The sequence below is a fragment of the Orcinus orca genome, chromosome X (assembly GCF_937001465.1).
Source record: "Orcinus orca chromosome X, mOrcOrc1.1, whole genome shotgun sequence".
In the NCBI taxonomy this organism is placed as follows: Eukaryota; Metazoa; Chordata; class Mammalia; order Artiodactyla; family Delphinidae; genus Orcinus; species Orcinus orca.
In genome coordinates, this window is record NC_064580.1 from 100,017,833 (window position 1) to 100,026,187 (window position 8,355).

General features: G+C 41.2%; 1 non-coding gene across 1 annotated transcript; it reads left to right on the plus strand.

Moving 5' to 3' along the window:
* The first annotated feature begins 3,365 nt into the window (after positions 1-3,365).
* TRNAE-CUC (transfer RNA glutamic acid (anticodon CUC)) lies at positions 3,366-3,438 on the plus strand. Its single transcript has one exon. It is a non-coding gene; the product is annotated as a tRNA-Glu (tRNA).
* The last annotated feature ends 4,917 nt before the right edge of the window (positions 3,439-8,355 follow it).

The following is an 8,355-nucleotide window of genomic DNA, read 5'->3' on the forward strand; positions in this document are numbered from 1 at the left end:
GACCTTTGTTGCTTTTCAAAGAGTGATTATGAGAATAAAACTTGCTCTGGGTAAAAATTCTTATTGTACATATATTCAGTAAAGGAAAAGGCTCCCTCTAACTAGTTCCATACTCCATAATCCTGTATTTTAGAGGTAAACATTATCACAGTTGTCTTGTTTGTCCTTTCAAAAATCTTCCAGACATATACATACATATGTATATCAGTACTGTGTGTCTCTTATTTATAAAAGGCATTATTCTGCATTTGAGAGTTTCTCACTCAACTTTATATTCCAAAAGGTTTTTAACTCAACTATGAAATGTTTTGCACTCAAAATCAGGAGATGCAAAACTACTTCATTCAGTTGCAGAAAAATGCTAAAATGTATTTAAATAGACTCTTTCTGATGTAAATTTAGAGTTTCTTCAGTGTCTTGATAATACAGTTCTGCAGTAGGCGGTCTTTTATATATGCTGTGAATATATGAGGTAGTAGAGATGGAGGACTCATTAGACAAAAATGAAATCTCTGAATCACAGTGTATGCATTTTATGTGTTGACAGGTATTATTTGTCCTCTATAGAGATTTTACCAATTTTTCTTTTTCCTCCAGTTTCTTCTTGAAGGGGACTAGGATTTGTCATCCCAAAATATGCCACTTTGGCATGAGGATTATTTTGAGATGAAGAAAAGACAGATTAAAACCCAGCAGATTCAGGAAAAGCTCTTCACCTCCCCCTCAACTGCCTAAATTTACATTGGAAAGGGGCCTGTACCAGGAAGAGAGCTATTACCAGTGTTAAAAAACAAAATTCAAACAAGTTAATTTGAAGATCTAATTGGCTTTACTAAGTGATTCATAAATCAGGCAGCATCTCACCTAGGAAAGTAGAAAGGCCCTCTGAGGAGCTGTACAAAATGGAAGGTTTTTATAGGCAGAAAGGAGGTGGTGTAGGGAAGTTAAAAGAGTGGATTATTTCAGGCAAAGTTACCTTCCATTAGGGGAAGGCAGGGGGTCTCAAGCAGATTAGCTCACTAGTGATGGCCAGGAAATTCCAGACTGATTAGTTTAAAATTCCACTCCTGAAAGGGGCTGAAACTACAATTAAGTCTTGGTTTGCTCTTCTCGGAGCAAATGACTCCACCTTGGGCCTGTTGTTTCTTTTTTTAACACCAGAGATACCTTTTTACCTATGAAACTTATCTGCATAACAGGGCAACTTTGTTTTCTAAACATCTCCTCTGAGGTGGCTTTTCTCCTCTTTGCATCCCCAGACCCCTACTCCTTTCCTTAACTCAGGATGTTATATAAGCTTCAGTTACCTGGTTGCCATTTGTGTGTTCATATCTTTATGCGGCTTCTGTATGTATGTAATTTTGTTTGTTTTTCTCCTGTTAATCTGTCATATCAATTTCATTATTGTACCAGCTAAAGAACCTAAAAGGGAAGAAGGGGAAATGTTTCCACTCCTACATTGTGATGGGATTCAGGAGATGCTACCACAAATTATAGCACCTTGGGATATTGAATATTTTAAGCTGAAGGAGTTTGAGAAAACAGGTGTCAACTACAAATTGGCCCTCGCCACTGGCACTTGCCATCTACCTCTACAAGGATTAAATCATGTGCTGCTGCAGCTGCTGACTTTCAACACCCCCTGAAAGGAGTTCAGGGGGGGAGAGCAGAAATGAGGCACTCTGTGCCCTGGGAAAAACTGGCAGAATAGGTCTTCAGATAGTTAGATATTTTCAGAAGCCGACTTTATGAGCCCAATTCTTTTATCTCCTCATATCCAGAAAAACACTAAAATCCTTCATGGTGATGTCTGCTCCTCTTGACTAGCAGTAACTTTCACGAGACTAGCAGAAACCTTCTGCAAAAAATATGTGCTCGATTGCATGTACTCCCCCTTCACCAAAATCACATATATACTGACCTTCCCCCCTGCCTCTCAGGAGCAGTTTCTTAGAGCTATCTGAAATGCTGTCTCCTGGGCTATCATCCTCATTTTGCCCCAAATAAAACTTAACTCTCAACTCTCATGTTGTGCATTTTTTTTAAGCCAACACAGTAAAATCAGGAAGGTCACGCTGACCTTCCTCACCTCTCCCCGCAACTCCAACCCAGCCCTTCTAGCTCTTCTCTCCAGAAACAGGTCATAAAACCCTCATGTGAGAGGTGCTCTCCCTATACTTGGAGGAAAGGAGCATCCTTATCTCTGAAGACAGGGGACACCTATAAGAATCCTAACAAACAGGCCTTGCTAAGTTTTCCCCAGTTTACTACAGTTTCCTCATAGTCCTTAACTTACCATATTGCTGCACAGCTGCACACTCTATCAAACCTAGCATAAAAATACTTAGGTCTAACTGTTTCCTGGGGTCTTCATTTCCCTATGAATGCTCTTGTATCCCATAAACAAATTTGTATGTTTTTCTCCTGTTAATCTTTGTCAGTTTTATTTTCAGACCCAGCTAGGAACCATAAGAGGGTCAAGGACAATTTTTCCTACCCTACACATGCCAACATTGTGACAGTGACAGTGTGAAGTCAATCTTTTCACCATTACTAATGTGATAAAGGAATATTTACTTCCTTTCTGTTTTATTTGAATTATTCTTATTTGGAGATAAGACTTTTTTTGTCACTTGAACATTTCATTTTTTTGTATCAAGATATTAGTCTATAATTATTTGTAAGAGAGTCACTCCATTTCTATTGTGTGCTCCAAATACTTTTCTCAATTTTACATTTAAATTGTAATTTGTTTATGGAATTTTTAATCCACAGAAATTTTTAACTTTTCTGATTGTTGGGACCCAGGGCTGGCTGCCCCAAAATATGCTTTAATGGCATATTGATTTTTTTGAATTAAAGTTACTTGAAAAGCAGCTGGTTCAGAAAGAACACTTTGACCCTCCTTTGTCTCCCTGAATGAAGGAAATAAATCTCCCATGTGTGAAGGGTACCCTTCTTACACTAGGAAGCTAACAAGAGACACCGTTATCACTAGAGATAGGGAATTCAGGCTGAGAAGCCTGTATAAACAAACCATGTTTCTTCTTTAATAATATACTACCCCAAGCCCAAACTTTGCTTAAATTCCTCACTAATTAGGCACACAAACCTAAGCTTCTTTGTGCTGTCTAATCCTCACAGACTTAACATTTCTTTATGTAAAAAGATATCAAAGCTGCCTACTTTTGGTAACTCTCTGAACATGATTTTCATGATCTTTCTGTATATACAAAATTAAATTGGTTTTTCACCTATTACTCTATCTCACATCATTTTAATTCTTAGACCAACCATAAGAACTTAGGAGGGTAGAGGAAAATTTTTTTCCTCCCCAACATGACAAAAGATATTTTTCCCAGAATTCCCCGGTAGTCCAGTGGTCAGGACTCGGTGCTCTCACTGCCAGGGGCCCAGGTTCAATTCCTGGTCGGGGAAACTAAGATCCCGCAAGCTTAGCAGCACTGCCAAAAACAAAAAAAAAAAAGAAAGACAGAACTGCTGTGGGTTGTTGGGTGCTGCAGAAGCTCAAAGTAATGAAAAGCAAGGCCTTCTCAATTGACTATTTAAAAAAAGATATTCTTCCATTACTCAATAGCTTTTAAGATTTCAGTGTTTCAGCAAAAGCTATCTACACTCTAAAATTCTTTGAATATATACATTGCCCAGAACTTCTAGTCAGATTTTAAGGTTACAGTTTTTAAAACATGAAACTTAGATTTAACTAATATTTCTTGCAAAATGGCACAGTAATTTAAAACAAAAAACCACCTTTATGCAGCATATAAATATCTTGGATTAAAGATAATAAGTGTTTTTTAAATATGCAGTTTTTAAAGCTCCCCAAGTGGTTATGTTACCAGTCCAAGCTCACTCTGCTCGCCACGTGACAGGCCAATGAATCGGAGATGATGTGTTGAGGCAAGGAATATGACTTTATGGAAAGCCAGCAGACCAAGAATACGGCAGACTAGGGTCCCCAAAAAACATCTTATCTTATCGGGGTCTGGATGCCAGTTTCTTTTATAGAATCAGAGAGGGAGAGGCGGTGAGGAAGTAAGGTAAAAGGGCCATCAGTCTTGCAAAACAACCCCTGGAATGGCTAGCCTCGGTGAGGGGATGTGTTAATTTCTTCTTTTCTGCAGCCATTCACAGGAAGGTGAGGTCAGATTGTCTCCTTGTGAGCTGAACAGAGGCACTTTAGTTTAACATTCAGGCAGAAGGGCAGGGTTCCCTGAGGTCGGCCATTATGTATGATTCTAATAACAAAAGCAACGAAAATCAAACGTTAAAGTCAAAGAAAGAGATTGAACATGGAGTCCGATTTAGCTCTTCCCTGTTACAGTTATAATGGCAGCTAGGTTCTCAAACTTAGCAGTTCTCAAACCTAGCTGCCATTATAACAACTTGGGGAGCTTATAAAATACCAATGCCAGGATATCAGCCCCAGAGATTTGGATTTAATTATTTTGTGTTGGAGGTTCATCGGTACTTTTAAAAGCTCACCACATGATGCAAAACATGCTATCTGGGTTAAAAACAGCTGTTTCAAATTCATAATAGTACTCAAAACAAACGATAGGATATCCCCAAGGGCGAAAAACAAAGAAGCAGCAGGAAACCAGAGAGTTAAGTTACAGTGGAATCTATGGCTGCCCTGGAATCATTCTCTCATTACTGTAATGATGAGACCTGAATGTTAAATGACCAGCGGCCCAAGGATAGGAGATGATGCCTTTGTGTAACACAAGTTAGGGAGACAAGAAAAATTTGAATGTAAAAATAAAAAGATTCACCAAGCATTTACTAACCAAAACACACAGACAGACACACACACACACACACCCATACAAACACACACACACACACATACACATACACATACTGTTTAAAACAATTATTCAATGACATTTGTATAAAGACAGTAAGACTTTATTTAAGGTGGGACTATTGTGATAAGTAGAAGACCAGTGAAATGGAGTCTTGCTGTAGGGGAGAGAAACTGGGCACAACTCTGAATACAGCATAGGAAAATGGGAATTTAAAGCCAAGGAGCAGGATGGGGGTCACTGAATGGAACATTACTAAGAGGAAACATCAGAGGTAAGGGAGGATTCTGGCTAAGCCAACCTAATAGGATTCTTGCTTAAGACAGGCCAGGGTAATCAGACATCACCTGGGGGACAGGAGAGGATGAGTAACCCAACAGATATCAAGGACCAGATATGGACTACAGGGGATTCTACCTAAGCAGATTAAGTAGGATTCTTGCTAAAATTGGGCAATACAGAGAGGAATACAGAAGTACAAAAGTCAAGGCCTAGTTGAAAAAAGTTCAGAGGAGCTTGAGTAGAGTTTGCTCAAGGACAGAATTTTGGTCAACACACACACACGCACATGCACACACACAAATCCACCTTGGGTAGTTATATTAGTATATATCAACATATACCTTAAAATATGATGCATTATAAGAGATACAGAGGGCTACTACATAATGATAAAATGTTCAGGTGACTCAGAAAATATAATATAAGGATCCTAAGTAGTATAAATCAAAAGATGTTGACTCAAAATATAAGCAAAATTGACAGAGCTATGGAGAAAATTTATTAAATTTACACTCTTGGTGGGAGACTTCAAAATGATTTTCTAGGGCTTCCCTGGTGGCGCAGTGGTTGAGAGTCTGCCTGCCGATGCAGGTGACATGGGTTCGTGCCCCGGTCCAGGAAGATCCCACATGCCGCAGAGTGGCTGGGCCTGTGAGCCATGGCTGCTGAGCCTGTGTATCCGGAGCCTGTGCTCTGCAACGGGAGAGGCAACAGCAGTGAGAGGCCCGCGTACCACCAAAAAAAAAGATTTTCTAGGGCTTCCCTGGTTGCGCAGTGGTTGGGAGTCTGCCTGCCGATGCAGGGGACACGGGTTCGTGCCCTGGTCCGGGAAGATCCCACATGCCGCAGAGCGGCTAGGCCCGTGAGCCATGGCTGCTGAGCCTGCGCATCCAGAGCCTGTGCTCCACAATGGGAGAGGCCACAACAGTGAGAGGCCCACGTACCGAGAAAAAAAAAAAAAAAAAAAGATTTTCTAAATTGCTGATCAGTCAAGTAAAAAATATTTAGTAAGAATAGAGTAGATTTAAACAACACAGTTAACAATCTTGATTCAGTGGTCATATATAGAACTTGCAGGTGATCAAAATATGCCACCCCCAAATATGCCACTCTTAAATAAGGATAATTTTGAGCTGAAGACATTTGAGAATCAATGAATTTAAGAAGAGGCTTTCTCTGAAATTACCTTCTCTGCTTAAAAACAGATCCTCCAAAAAATAAAAGAAAGAAGCAATTGTCATAAATCTTCTCCTTCAGAGATTAATCAACCAGGGAAGACTGACTCTTATCACAAAAGAGGAGAGAAGTCAGTACCATGCTCAAACAGACACTGTCAAAAATTATCTCCGGGCTTCCCTGGTGGCGCAGTGGTTGAGAGTCTGCCTGCCAATGCAGGGGACACGGGTTCGTGCCCTGGTCTGGGAGGATCCCACATGCCGTGGAGCGGCTGGGCCCGTGAGCCATGGCCGCTGGGCCTGCGCCTACGGAGCCTGTGCTCCGCGGTGGGAGGGGCCACAGCAGTGAGAGGCCCACGTACCGCAAAAAAAAAAAAAAAAAAAATTATCTCCCATCCATTCTCCTAAGGGCTCATTTATCTTTCCTAAAAATCGTTTGCTCTCCCATAAGTGGCCTTTCATCCCCTCCCCTGCTTTTCCCCTATAAACTCTCAAATCTCACTGCTGATTTGGGCATTAATTTCTTTCTGTGATACCCCCATGCACATAAAATAAAAAATTAATATATTTGTGAGGAGATTGGTTCAAGATCGCAGAGTAGAAGGACATGCCCTCACTCCCTCTTGCAAGAGCACCAGAACCATAATTAACTGTCGAACAATCATCAAAAGGAAGACACTGGAACTCACCAAAAAAGATACCCCACATCCAGAGACAAAGGAGAAGCCACAGTGAGATGGTAGGAGGGGTGCAATCACAATAAAATCAAATCCCATAACAGCTAGGTGTGTGACTCACAAACTGGAGAATAATTTTACCACAGAAGCCCACCCACTGAAGAGAAGGTTCTGAGCTCCCCATCGGGCTTCCCAACCTGGGGGTCCAGCAATGGGAGGAGGAATTCCCAGAAAATCAGACGTTGAAGGCTAGTAGGATTTGATTGCAGGACTTTGACAGAACTTGGGGAAACAGAGACTGCACGCATGGAGGCCACACACAAAAGTAGTGTGTGCATCAGGACGCAGGGGGAAGGAGCAGTGACACCGAAGGAGACTGAACCACATTTACCAGCTAGTGTTGAAGGGTCTCCTGCAGAGACAGGGGGTGGCTGTGGCTCACGGCAGGGACAATGACACTGGCAGAAGAAACTCAGGGAAGTACTCCTTGGCATGAGCCCTCCCAAAGTCCACCATTTGCCCCACCAAAGAGCCTGTAGCCTCCAGTGCTGGGTCTCCTCAGGACAAAAAACCAATGGAGGGAACTCAGCCCCACCCATCAGCAGACAAGCCGATTAAAATTTTACTCAGTTCTGCCCACCAGAGCAACACCCAGCTTTACCACCACCAGTCTCTCTCATCAGGAAGCTTGCACAAACCTCATAGATAGCCTCATCCACCAGAGGGTAGACAGTAGAAGCAAGAAGAACTACAATCCTGAAGCCTGTGGAATGAAAACCACATTCACAGAAAGATAGACAAAATGAGAAGGCAGAGGACTATGTACCAGATGAAGGAACAAGATAAAACCCCAGGAAAACAACTAAATGAAGTGGACATAGGCAACCTTCCAGAAAAAGAATTCAGAATAATGATAGTGAAGATGATCCAGGGCCTTGGAAAAAGAATGGAGACAAAGATCAAGAAGATGCAAGAAATGTTTAACAAAGACCTACAGGAATTAAAGAACAAACAGAGATGAACAATACAATAACTGAAATGAAAACTACACTAGAAGGAATCAATAGCAGAATAACTGAGGCAAAAGAACGGATAAGTGACGTGGAAGACAGAATGGTGGAATTCACTGCTGCGGAACAGAATTAAGAAAAAAGAATGAAAAGAAATGAAGACAACCTAAGAGACCTCTGGGACAACATGCAACAACATTCACATTATAGGGGTCCCAGAAGGAGAAGAGAGAGAGAAAGGACACAAGAAAATATTTGAAGAGATTATAGTCGAAAACTTCCCTAACATGGGAAACGAAATAGCCACCCAAGTCCAGGAAGTGCAGAGTCCCATACAGGATAAACCCAAGGAGAAACACTCCCAGACAGATAGTAATCAAAT